A 14016-nucleotide genomic window follows, 5' to 3' on the forward strand; every position below is an offset into this window, starting at 1 on the left:
GTACTTCATGTTTACAATATAAATTTGCATTTAATTCAGTGATTCTTTTGCATACCACAAGTGGTACTCGGACCACACTTTGAGAATGACTGGTGTAAGCCAACCACTCCTTCCATAGCTAAAGTTTAACTTTAGGAGCTTCATATTATGAGTTTAGCTTGATTTTGAGCTCCTGAGGTGAAAATATTGATTTTACCAGTACAAATTGAGTCTGATATCAGTGCACCTTAAAATAAGTTTTGAAGTGATCCTAAATTAAAAGTATTTCATTCATTCGTTGCTCATGCCCCTAAAAATACATTATCTCAAAGCATCTTTCCCCATTGATATTTATAAAAATGCTATTAAACCAATTAAATTCCCCCCCAAAAGTTTGTAATTTATTTTTAATAAGAATATTAGAATTTAGAAAAACATACAGCTGTAAAATAATTGAGAGTTTTTGCCAATTTTGTTTTCCTACAGTTCAATGGACATTGTGTTGCTCCTTGTGGTGCCCACAACTTGCCACCTGTGGACTGTGTAATGCAGGCATACGACGGGCCAGTCAAAACTTCTCAGTAAGCAGCAGTAATAGTAGTTGTTCTTCCAAAGGTTAGAGAATATACTGTATGCCTGTAAGTATCGTTGTTGCTCCACCCTTTGTGTTCAATTATCAATCGAGTAAATGTTTATAACATTGAGGCACAGATGCTACTTGTTTAGCCGCCTATGGCGTTTACCATTCTTGGTTAGCATTATGCAAAAAAAAAAAGTTAGCTTAAGAAAAGCTATTTGGTAGTTTTAAATACACATGTAATTGCTTTTGGTTTATGTTTAGTTGGACAGTAAAGTTCAAGTGGGAGTAGCAATAAACAGCTAGAAGCTTTTTTTTTTTTTGAAGAATTGTAAACTAGCCTAATGATTGGTGTAACGTGAGTTGAGCGGAGTTCAATGCCACGATACAGCACCAATTGTCAATTTTTTACTCACAATTAAAAAAAAAAATAAAAAAAGGTCAGTCAGTCATTTCTAAAGGCAGCGCTGAAGTCCTAAAAGTGGAAGAAGAGAACTATGATCCATATCCGTGTACCATCCTTGTCTACTGAAACTTAGAAGCCTTCATTTTACTGTAAATGCAGCCATGCAGTTGGGAAACACGGTGCCAGATCTGTTCAAAGAGGTGACTATAAGCTTAAAACACCCAAGCACAGAGACAGAGAGAGAGAGACAGAGACAGAGAGAGAGACAGAGAGAGAGAGAGAGAGAGAGAGAGAGAGAGACGAGAGAGAGAGAGAGAGAGAGAGAGAGAGAGAGAGAGAGAGAGAGAGAGAGAGAGAGAGAGAGAGAGAGAGAGAGAGAGAGAGAGAGAGAGAGAGAGAGAGAGAGAGAGAGAGAGAGAGAGACGAGAGAGAGAGAGAAGAGAGAGAGAGAGAGAGAGAGAGAGAGAGAGAGAGAGACGAGACAGAGAGAGAGACAGAGACAGAGACAGAGAAAGGGGGGCGGGGGGGACACTGAATCCGTGTAATCACATCCAGAAATGCTGAGCGGGTGGAGGTTAGCCCTTGGGCATTTCCCCCGGTAACTAACAACCTCATTACAAAAGCAAACATGCATGCACAAAGGGCTCCCCTTGTTGGAAAGGCCTTGAAATCAGAGCAAACAACAACACCGAGATGGAAAAGCAGGTAAAACATGTATTATTCACTGAGCTGCCTCCCTCCTCGTGCACCACTTTTATTTATTTTTTTTTTTTTAATGAATCAACACCATGAGAGTAGTTTGCATTAAAGAAATCTTGTACAGGCAGATTGTTACAACTCCTGTATACGCTAGATTAATTGAAATGACAACACTTCCAAGCATTTGAAATTTGAAAAGTGCAATACAGAGTACAGAATGCCCAACAAAAACAAATTGGGTCTGTAATTTTTAGAATTTACCGGCGAATCTGAAGTGATTAAAATGGCTTGCCGTTTTTGACAATACAATATTAATGGGTCAACATTTTTTTGTTGGGGGGGTCCTGAAAAGGGATGGTTTTTCAGAAAAAGTACAAGGATTACACCCTACACCAGCAATATGCATATATATCATTTTTATAAGTGGGCTACGAATCTTCCAAAAGAGGAAAACCTTTCAAGGATTTTGTTTTGTTTGCATGGCTGCAACCAACCCATAAAACCAGAAAGATTACAATGAAGAAAAACCGATTAAAGTTAGATTGACAATGCAATATTCATGAAGCCATATCAAGAAGGTCACATTTCATTATTCAGCGCATGAAGTAGTTGCAGTGTACGTGCGTGTGTGCGGACTAACCTACTGAAGCAGTGGATGTGGGCGATAAAGGGCTTTCCCGATAACATGGAAAAGTAAAAAGCCTGAAACTCTTACGTAAATGTACATTCAAAGGCACTTCTCTACAGCATACACCTCCTACACCACACACACACACACACCACACACACACACACACACACACACACGTGCACTCACACACATAAGACAGCAGATGTTCTATAAAGATAAATAATGCAATTATCAACACTGAATAATACAATAATACCTTGAAAGGAACACAAATTTCAATCAATTGGCACCTATTGTAAAAATTTAAACTATTCATGGTGTACACACCATGTTTGATACATTGTTTGATTTGAACTTTTGGTATGCCTGAGATATGACTTTATATTTGTTCTGCGACTATGCTCGTAACACAAAACACTCAAATCCCTAATCATAGTTTCCCATTGAAATGAATGGAATTGCCTTTAACTAGTGCGCTCCAGCCTCCCAAAATGTTGTGGTGACCCACAGAAGTTGGTGGCTTCAAGGGAGAGGTTGGCTGTTTGAGGTTCATATGGGGAGAGTGAAGTGACGTGGCCTGTTTTTTTTGAGAAGAAAAATATCACTCTTCTGTATAATATTCACATCAACAAAATTCGTATTCCTTTATTTGGACAGAAAATAAGTAAGTAACTGATGGCATGTACAGTATGTCTACAAACAAATAAACGTTCGTCCAGTCAGGTCGGTGGGTCACGTCAAAAGTGAGTTCCTAATAACAACCCCTGATGCCCGTTTCAGATCCACACCAGAATTTTTAAGTGCACCCATTCAAGTGGTGTCAACATTACAACTCACCACCTGACGGCGAGCATAAATATGATCTGGCCTGCGATGACAACAACTTCTACTATCATTATTAGAAGAAGAATATATCGGTTTTATTTTATTAATCTAAGTAGTATAACTATAGTGCAATGATTAGATATCTGACACATAGGCCTACTTACCCACTGTGGTGTCGTAGCAACAACAGAAATCAATACGATTACATTACAAAAATTTATATGGACAAAGTAGTCTAAAAAGTGTTTTCTTTTGTTTTTTTTAAATTGAATAAAATGGAAATCAGTCCGAGTTCATCTTCAAAGAGCAACTCTCTTTTTTTTTTTCCCCCCCGGCAGCTGTGCTTTTGCGTTCCGCTCGGTAACCGCAATTTTATTCTTACACCTGTTTAATGCCCATTTGTTATGCTCGTGCTCAAACACTTCAGCGTGTTAACGCGAGCATTTGTCTGCCGGGTTTGGCAGAATACTGTGAATCATTTGTTCCGTTATCTACCAGATTGTCTTCATGATTAAGTTTCCTGGTTGGTCGTGCGCTCTTCGACAAGCTTCACGCTGTTAGTGTCTGTCATGCAAATGAAAAGTCCCCGTTGAATTCCCCGGCCTTATTAAAGTGGTTATTGGAATGTTCATTAAATTGGGCTTTATACTACATTACTATGCGTTTATGCTGCAATTAAGCCAGAGCGTATCTCCTAAAGATCCATCCCAGCTCCTTTATGTTGCTTTATATGTGGACCTCTTTTTCTTTGCCACCCTGTCTCTGGCCTCTCTGTCGACATGTTGAGGCTCAGTGGAGTTCTTGTGACTCACAACCTCTTGTTTATGTGTGTGCGTGCACGTGTTGTCATGGCGAGGGGGAAAAACAATTGGCTTGTTTTCATTCTTGTGCTCCACACCCTGTGGGTGAGGTCGTCACAAAAAGGCGACTCTGCGGGATTCCCTCATTCGCTGTCTGCGCGCTCGGGGGACAACAGGCACGACCGTGCGTGGGTGTGTATCAGTGTGCGGATCAAAGTGTGCGGGTGAGGAATAACATTTACCGATGAACCAAAAATCCTCTCACACTTACCAAAACTACACTTGATGCATGCCAGGGGATGTTTTGGAGAGGAGAGGGGGTGGGGGGTTCAGTCTGTGTATGTGTTTTGAGTGTTTTGAATTCTTTGGGTGGGTTTAAAACTTTGTTGTGTGAAACTTTTTATCTGAGTGAGAGGTGTTTTGGTGTATGTGAAAGTTATTTCTGGGATAAAAAATGTTTTTGGTTTCAGTACGACATTTTGGTGTACGTAAATGAGTATGTTTTGTGTGTGTGTGAGGTATAAATATTTTGTGAGGTGTTTTGTTGTATGTGCAATCTGATTGTGGGCGGGGTAACTTCTGGTGTGAAATTTTTTGGGAGTTAGAGGTCTGTAGTGTGTGGAAGAACATTGGGAGTTTGTGTGAGAGAATTTGTTTCGGTCTGAGTGAGAGTTGGAGTTGAGGGTTTTTGGTGTATGCAAGACTTATTTGTGTGAGCGTGTCCTCATCCATGATTTGGTAGGTCGTCTGGGTAAAGATCCAAGATTTTCAAGCTAAACAGAGCTAGCTAACAGCACTGTTAGCGTTACCGCTTGATAAAATGCATCTACTCCAAGATTTAAAGACAATCTGGGAGTAGGTATTTTTTCTGCAATCTGTCCACTGCATGTTTACATATTCAAATTTGAAATTATAAATCAAAAGGATTATGGTAAAGTACAGCCTCCATGAGTGAAAGTAAAAGTGACACCACTTCGCCTTTATATGGGGCTTTCTCCCCACCCCACCCCACAGACTCAGCTCTTTGAAAACAAGGAGGTGTTAAAATCACTTGGCATAGGATGAAAACCATCCTCAGCATTGGCCCTGGCAAGGTGTACAGTGGCTCATTTTCATGAGACAGAACTGCTCTGTGTGTTAACAATAACATTTGGAACTATTCTGAATCGTGGAAGTAAAAGAAAAAAATGAAAAAAAAAAAACTCATACTGTAATATTTTTAGAAATGTGTTCATATGAATAAAGGATTTTTTTTTTTTTTTTTAGATGGGACAATTGATCTAATTTTTGGAAATAGCCATGTCTATTTAAAATCTTGCCAGTGATTTAAGGCAAGTTACACTAAGTTGGCTTTGTTCGTGGAAAGTATGCATGCATACAATATCAAAAGTTCTTACAGCAACATTTCTGGATTGCTCGCAGCATTAGGAAGAGATGGGAAGTTCACTGTGGCCCCTTGTTAAACCTCCCCGTGTGGAAAGCACTCCAGGGGGAGGATATCCTCTTGTCTGAGCGTGTAATGCAGAAAATTCCCAACCTGGAATTCACCCCCCATACCCCACGCATGGCAACACTGCCTGCCCCCCCACCACCACCTTAAATCTGTCTCGGTTATGTAAAACGCAAGGCGAGGAGGATGGGAAAGGTCCCCTGGGAGCAACGTTGTCATCATACATTAAACAGCACCCCAGGTCTGACTAAACACCAGCTCATTAATAAACTATGAGCGGTTAAATATAGACCCCCCCACTACTCCCCACTTAGCCTCAGTGTTCTTGTTCTGACAAGAGTCTCTCCATATGGAGAACAGCAAAGGACGACTGCGGCATCCTGCCTTGCGATTGCGGCGCTCACTTTGGGTTCAGCACCAAGGAGAGCGCCACTACGTAGCTGCAACTGTGCGTGTTGGGGGGGGGGGGGCGTACACAACATCCATTCTGAGTGTGCACCTCTGTGAACACAAGCCCCGCTAAAAGTAACTACTTCAAAACTACACAGACTCATTGCTCACGTCTTTCAGCCTGTCCATCGCTCGCTCTACCTCATCAGTCTGAGCTTTTGTGCCCTCTGGACCCTTTTTCTTGTAACCCCTCAACTTCTATCGCTCTCTCCTGACCTCCCTTTTAACACCTTTTTCTTCACCATGTGAAATTTCAGCACTTCGCTCGTCTCAATCGGAAAATATATCTAAGCTTCCTCACCTCATTGGTCCTGTAAACATTTCCTTTTTCCACCTCCATGTTTTTTTTTTTGGTCTTTCCTAAGGACTTCTATCAATCCTGCTGTCGAATTTCAGCCATGGACTACTTTTTACTCTTTCCCCTAAAGGGGAGATGGATTTCTTTTTGTGAGCCTGAAGAAGAAAGATGAGCAGCGTTCCAAAGCCCCTGAGAGGGACAAAGAGGATGGGATGGGGGAAGTAAGGGATGCATGAGAGTACACCTTGAGAACATTGTGGGCTTTGTCAAAAAGACAGCAGAAACATGGCAAACCTCATCTTCATATCGAATGTCCTGGGTTGAATGAGATACTGGGGATGCAAATCGCCATCATCATGTCTCTGGAACATTTGGACTATGACGTCAGGAGCATTTACATCTCGGTACAAAAAAAACACCAACAGAAAGACTTCGAACATCTCTAATATACTTAATATGAACTTTAGTACTAGAAAATTATGTGTAAAATAAATGTGTACAGTCGGTGACAAGCTCTGAGGGTCTTACAGTATGTTAAAGCTCCCGTTGCGCTCTTGCTATATATATATATATATATATATATATATATATATATATATATATATATATATATATATATATATATAATACACATATAAAATCAAATGATATTAATGAATTGAATCTGCAAGCAATAACAGATTGATCTAGATGTTAAAAGAAAATAACAAATATAGGCTACACTACTGCATAACTGGGCTTGACATGAAGAGAAGACCCAAACTGTACATCTGGCAGGACTGCTCACCTGCTCACTACTCGACTAAAGCAGACCAATCAAATTAAATCATATCTATACACGTCTGTGCGGTAATGAACAGCCTTCCATTTATAGGAAAAACAAATGGATAAAAACTGTAGTCGCAATAACCGGATGGTTACCTAGCAACAACAACAACTATAGACATGCCGACGCTTTAGTCTGAGACGTTTCTGTAAGTTCTGCAGTTATCGTATTCCCGTGTACAGTAAAATAGGGACTCAAACTGATTGAATAGTAATTCAGTGTAACTTCCAGAGAGTACAGAGTTACTGTATTTTACTGCATACAGGGAGGCCCAGAGGGAGTACTCCGTGAAGATTGTCCAGGAGTGACACCATGAGTCTTTAGGGAGGTATTTTGACCATTACAGCCGATAAACCTTCACAAGAGAACAGCGATAGCGCCACCTCCCTGTTAAATGAGCTGAATGACTTCCTTGCTCACTATGAGCCACACAACAGCACCCCAGCACACGGGACTCCACCGCCTCCTGGTGACTAAGCGCCGACACTGACCGGGAACAGCTTGAAAAGATCTCCCGATAAGGACAACACAGGAAAAGCCCCAGCCATGGACAACATACCTGGTCGTGTTCTGAGGGACTGTGCAGGTGAAGTCACAGATGCCTTCACTGACATTTTCGACAGCTTGGTGAATCAGTGTTGTCCCCAAGTGCTTCAAAATCATCTCCCGCTTGCCTGAATGCCTGAATGACTCTCCGGTAGCTCTCATTCCCATCCTGATGAAGTGCTTTGAGCAGCTTGTCATGCACCACGTGAAGTCCTCCCCTCCCCCTTCCTTGGACCCCTTTCAGTTTGCATATCAGTCCAATGATGAGGACGTTGTCTCCATCACCCTCATCTCTGCCATCACACACTTGGACTCTAAAGATTCATATGTCAGAATGTTGTCCATGGATCTCAACTCATCCACAAACTGGACCAGCTGGGGTTCAACACTCTCATGTGCAATTGGCTGTTCCAACTTTCTGACAAGGACACCGCAGACGGTATGAGTCGGCAGTAACACATCCAGCGCAAGGACTCTGCACACAGGGGCCCTAAAGGTTGTGTGTTGAGCACCCTCCTCTTCACCCTGCTGACCAATGACTGTACACAGACATACAGCTCCAATCTCTTCATCATCATGGACAACAATCCCTCCCTGAATCTGGAAAAAAAAAACTAGAACATTGTTGTGGACTTCTGGAGAGCGCACTTCCAGCATGCTCTCCTGAATATGAACGGTGCTGCAGTGGAGTGGGTGCCCAGCACACCTAGGAGAGCACATGACCAAGGGCCTCTCCAAGACCACCAACACCTCATAACTGATGAAGCCAAGAAAGCTCACCAGTGTCTCTACTTCCTCCTCAAGCAGAGAAGAGCCACAGACCCGATCCTCATTCTGTGCTCGCTCTACAGAGGGACCATAGAGAGCATCTTGACCAACTCCCTCACTGTGTGGCACAGAGCCTGCAATGCATCCTCCCACAAGACTCTCCACTGCGTAGCAAGGGCAGTTCATTGGAACCTCTCCCCGAAGGATACTTCACCCATAAAGCCTTCCACATAGGGTGAGATGCCAACCATCCATCTCCAGCCTCTTCAGGCAAGAGACTGTGGAGTCTTCGGACCAGGACTAGCCAACTCAGTTTTATTCATCAGCCAGGTAGAATCTCCACCCGCTCTGGGAGTTAAGGATTTGTCATATAATTTGCTTAACTTATTATTACGTCTGGTCTACCTTGGTTCTTTGACCTTGACTATGTTGCACATGTCACCTAAGCTTTGATATTTGCACATTCAATTAATACATCTTATATTGTATATATCTTTTGTATTTTCATCATTTCAGCACTTTGTATGCGTTATGCATATTGAAGAATTGAAAAGTCCCTCGTACCTTAATTACTGTAAAACAATGTCATGAGACTCTGACTGTGGGTTGAGAGCCAGAGAGTGATTTCAGTTAATTTTGCTGCATGCTAGATTAAAATTAAGTGCTACCTGATGACTTAGCAGCTGTGTTAGACACCGGCGTGTACTTTCTTGTGACAGCTCAATTTGGAATGCTTCTTCTGCAAGCCAAAAGAGCTCCTGTTTACCTTGTGTGACTCATCAGTAACACAATGAATAAAAAATTAAGTTTAAAGAAATGCAATAAAAACTCTCTATCGCGCATGACATCAACCCAAATCCCATAATGCAGTGGAAAATACATTCAATTACAGTGTAATCAGATAAGAGTATTTTACTGGGTGGTATGTTGTAAATAAATGGAATTTACTGAAATTTCTAAGTGTGCAATAATAGATGCCCATAATTCCTAGCATGCACTGCAACATTTGTGGCACCAATGTTTAAGCATTTCCGTGTGACACGTGGAAGAAAATGACTATACAAGAGAATGATCGTAAAAAAAATGTGTATAAATCAATCCATCCATACATCCATCCATATCATTTGTCGCTTATCCTCAAGAGGGTCCCGTGGAGTGCTGGAGCCTATCCCAGCTGTCAACGGGCAGGAGGCGGGGTACACCCTGAACTGGTTGCCAGCCAATCGCAGGGCAAATGGAGACAAACAGCCGTACTCACAATCACACCTGGGGGCAATTTAGAGTGTCCAATTAATGTTTCATGTTTTTGAAATGTGGGAGGAAACCGTAGGTCCCCAAGGAAACCCACGCAGGCACGGAGAGAACATGCAAACTCCACACAGCTGGGTCCGGGATTGAACCCAGGACCTCAGAACTGTGAGGCCAACGCTTTACCAGCCGAGTCACCGTGCCACCATGTGTATAAATATAACAGAACAATGATGTGGCAACTTATAGTTAGCTACCAAACTATGCCTACACCCTATGGATGTTCTGCTGGAGCGCCCACTTAAGAGTGCCTCATTGTCAGCTGTGAGTGTGGGCATGTCATGTTTTTTCTTTTGGTTGTTGTTTATGGAGGGGTTTGTTTTTTTTTTTAAGTCTAATTTGACAGTGTGTGAACAGGCTTGGGTTGGGTTGGGTTGCCGTGGCCACTTTAGAGTCCAGTGACAACCGTTGGAATGTGTTCCATCCACAGGAGGCTTTAAACTGATATTCTGTACAGACATAACCTGTAGAAGGATTCTAGAGTAAGCAGCAATCATTTTGTCAGCCCCTAGTAGTGGTAGTTGCGGAGTGTGGTTCCAATGCATTCAGAGGACAGGCCCAGCATTTAAGAACAGCAACTGGATTTATTTCACTTGTAGTTCTTTTAATCGTTCAGATTTAGCAGGCCTATTTACACCACTTGTCTTTTGTGTGTCAACTTTAGCAGACACTTTCTGTTTACTGCTACTTTTAGCACCATGCCTTGCTCAAAAGTTTGTGTTTATCACTGTCACCTAAAGCCACAGAATAACATCGATGGTATTCTAAGGTAAACTAATCAGATGGTGTTGAAAGGTCCTGGAGGCTGTGAAGGTCAAAAGCACCACCCCTGCATGGTAGCCAGTTGTTTGTCTGCCCAATCCAGTAGCGCAGGAAAGGGTGGGAGAGTGGCTAGGTTGATTTTTTTTTTTTTTGAAGGACAAGAGCCAAAGAATAGTTAAATTTATTACAGCCCCAAGCCAGACAACAGGAACATGTTGCATTGCGAGGGGAGCGGTGGCCTGACAGCCAGGTATGAAAAGGAGAGAGGTGGTGAGAAGTTGTCACTGGAGGAGAAATGGAAGAGTTGGAGGATGGAGGAGATGATGCTCGGAAGGTGAGCCAATCTTCCTGCTCACTTGACCCCTCCAATTACCACAGCGACACTTAATTAGTGCAGAGGTAAGCTCCGGTAATTACCGCATTGTGTCTCAAACAAAAAGGCTACGTGCGCATGCACAAACATGTTGCTATGGATACTTTCCCCATCCTATCTATTGTTACGCTGGAGGAGAGAAAATGGAAATAGATAAAAGAGTTTAGAGGAAGAACAAAATGTGGAGACAGAGAGCAGGCAAACAAAAAGCGCTACAAAGGCAAAGCAAGGAGTAACAATGTTTAGTTCAGAGAGGGCGGTTGGCGGCGTGTCATCCACGTTAACAACTAACTCTGTCAAGGAATGACAGTGATAAAGGGAGTCATCGTGTGCATCAGTACATGGAAACTTCAGCTTGACAACTCACAAACATTGCGGGTGGCAATAAAAACTTGCTGGAGTGGATCATATACGTGCGGTCGACAAGTTTAAACGTATCTATACAAGTAATAAAGTAGCCTAGAAGTTACATTTCTTTCCTCTGGTCCTTCTAAGCCTGCACATCGTAACACGTGAAAATATACTATGAAGAATCGGAACATTCAGAGTACTTGCACAATTTGACCCGATGCAATACAAGTGCTTTATCAAAAAACCAGGTGCCTAACTCAAGGCCTGGGGAGAGATATGGCCCATTGCAGTACTTCATGTGGCCCACTGCCGCAAATAAAGTGTGCCTACCTACCTATCATCTCTTACTACATAGCTTTGTTCTTTTCATTTTGGGAGAAAATTTTTTGTCTCTTCATTTTTAATTGATATTACCAAGTATACAAAGCAAATATTTCTGGACTGAAACACGCCACACTTTTCCATGGCTTGATTTCAACTTTATTTTGTTGTTAATCCTGAAAAGAATTGATTGTATCAACAGTAAATAATGCCTAGAGGAAAATGTTTACTCATTAATAGACAAGAGCACTGTGCAATTTAATACATAAAATCCTCACATGCAAGGAAATAAATGATGAATGGAGTGCACTTACAGTATATAGCACGTTATCTACATCTCCTCAGTGCCAAAAGTGCTTAAGAAAGCCTTACATTCACACATCCATACATCATGAGGCAGCTGCTGCCATGCAGGGCACTGCCAGGCCCACTGGGCGTAGATTTGGGTGCAGCGTCTTGCCCAAGGACACTTCCAATTGGAGACAGATGGAGCCGAGATTTAAACCGGCGACCCTTCGGTCACTGACAACTGAGCCACAGCTGCTAAATACAACCTGTGTGTCCTACGGCGAGGTCATATATAGAGTACAGACAAGAAGAGGCAGTTATCATCTGCCATAAATTACTGCATCTTGCCTTGCTTTCTCGAAAGTGATCAGACGGAGTATACTTTCTAAAACCTCCATGAAAATAAAAGATCACATTATCATTGCAAAATAATTCCTTCTTAATACATTTTAGAAGGGAAAGGGCATATATTTGATCATTCATATGGTCATAACAGACCTCTGAGGGAAACCATAGATACAAAGTGGTTCTCAACAAAAAGACAGTTTGAGAACCCTGCTTTACAAATACAATAGTCTTTTTTTTTTTTTTTTTATATATATACATACACTATCAAGGGTGTAGTTCATGTTATTTATGCTTTTGTTGACAACACACATACGCAATAATAAACATATTAATAATACCACTCTGATTGAAAATTGAGCTGTGGCGTCTTTGTAGAGCCTCATTTTTTTTTTCCACACAGATCTTGTTTTGCATGTTTTTACATTATATAAGGGGAAATAATGCTGCAGCTGGTTAAAAGGTATGAGCTCCACTCCATAGTTCCTAGACTAAAGTTGATTTGGATTCACCAAAGCGGGACAATTAATCGTTCTGACCATCATCCTCTTAAATGCATCCAGTTGGGGTATTGTGCGATTCAAATGGACAGACAAATGTCTCCCTTATTTAGATGATGTGTTGCATAAGCTGTCGAGAAGCGTACATCTCAGAGGTGCTACGCTTCGGCAGCCTCTCAAAGGTCACATGACGAACCATGTTGGGGTTAAAAGACATGACCTAAGGGACCGCAAAGGACACAGGACATACTCCGGCTTGAACGGCTCATAAATGGGAATACATTTCCCTGCTACGTGCTGACAAATTGGATCACTCCTGCACAACAGATGGCCTCGCTGGTCTTTATAAGGTTGATGGCGCCACCAAGTGTTTATAGTTGAGTAAAAAAAAAAATGTACCTGACTGAGTTGTGGCTCGGGCTTGACGTTTAACTTGGTGCTTTCCTTGGCAGGTACCGCTGCAAAAGAGACATTCTGTTTTAAGTGGTCTTTTACCAAGTAAGTACAGTTTAAAGAAAATAAAAAATAAAGCTGGTTGCACAAGAATGGACTCAAAAAAAACGGTGTAACGGAAGTCTACACAAAACGTGAGGGTAGGAGAGAGACAACATATCCCATGATGATGCATGTTTTCCAGTTGCTTGTGACTATAAAATAGGGTTGATGTTGACATATTAACACAAACAAAGGCAAAAACATCTGCAAATTAGCACACGATGTTTTCTCAAGTTACAAGTGGGCTGACATATCCGTTTGGACAGTGACAAGTAAGTGACAATGCATGTTAAAGCTGCCTTTCTTCATCGTCTGAAATGTAAACAAGTAGTGCACGGCTGTCACTTCTGTGACGCGACGCCCAATCAAAAACTCTGTGTGCAGACATGACTTACTTGTGTCGTTTTATTGAGCAACTTGAGCCAATTGTCACTGGGGGAACTTTTGTTTAGAGCACAAGTCGAAACTGTTAAGTTGCACTCAATTATTGATAAATGAAAGTAGCAACCAGTATGTGGACGGCTATAACAGAGTAAGGCTACCATTTCTTCAACATACTCAGGTAAAAGTAAAAAAAAAGTATGATGGATTAAAACTATTCTTACAAGTACAATTTATTTCAAAAGTTACTTGGGTAAATGTAACTAAGCAAATGTAGTGCATTGTGGGTCACCTCTGCTGTTTAGCACATCTGCCTCGCAGTTCTAAGAGCCCAGGTTCAAATCCGGCCTCGCCAGAGTAGAGATTGCATGTCCTTCCTGTGCCTGCGTGGGGTTCCTCTGGGTACTGTGGTTTCTTCCCACATTCCAAAAACATCCATGGTAGGTAAGTTGAGGACTAAATTGGCTGAAGGTGTGAATGGCTGGCTGTTTATTATTTATGTTTCCTGTGATTGGCTGGCGACCAAATCAGGGTGTACCCCCGTCTCTTGCCTGAAGACATCTGGGATAGGATCCAGGACACCCGGGACCCTAGTGATGATATGCAGTACAGAAAATGGATGAATACTTTTTGTAAA

General features: G+C 41.9%; 1 long non-coding RNA gene across 4 annotated transcripts in view; it reads right to left on the bottom strand.

The window, feature by feature from the left end:
• The window catches only part of LOC133508783 (uncharacterized), a 49759-nt gene extending 35790 nt beyond the window's left edge, over positions 1-13969 (bottom strand). For all 4 annotated transcript variants that reach the window (XR_009797152.1, XR_009797154.1, XR_009797151.1 and 1 more), the window contains exons 1-2: positions 13672-13969; positions 12903-12961 (exon numbers count right to left, since the gene is read on the bottom strand). This is a non-coding gene — a long non-coding RNA (uncharacterized LOC133508783). The remainder of the gene's footprint in view (positions 1-12902; positions 12962-13671) is intronic.
• Positions 13970-14016: the final 47 nt, after the last annotated feature.

This window comes from Syngnathoides biaculeatus, chromosome 11 (genome assembly GCF_019802595.1).
Source record: "Syngnathoides biaculeatus isolate LvHL_M chromosome 11, ASM1980259v1, whole genome shotgun sequence".
Classification (NCBI taxonomy): domain Eukaryota; kingdom Metazoa; phylum Chordata; class Actinopteri; order Syngnathiformes; family Syngnathidae; genus Syngnathoides; species Syngnathoides biaculeatus.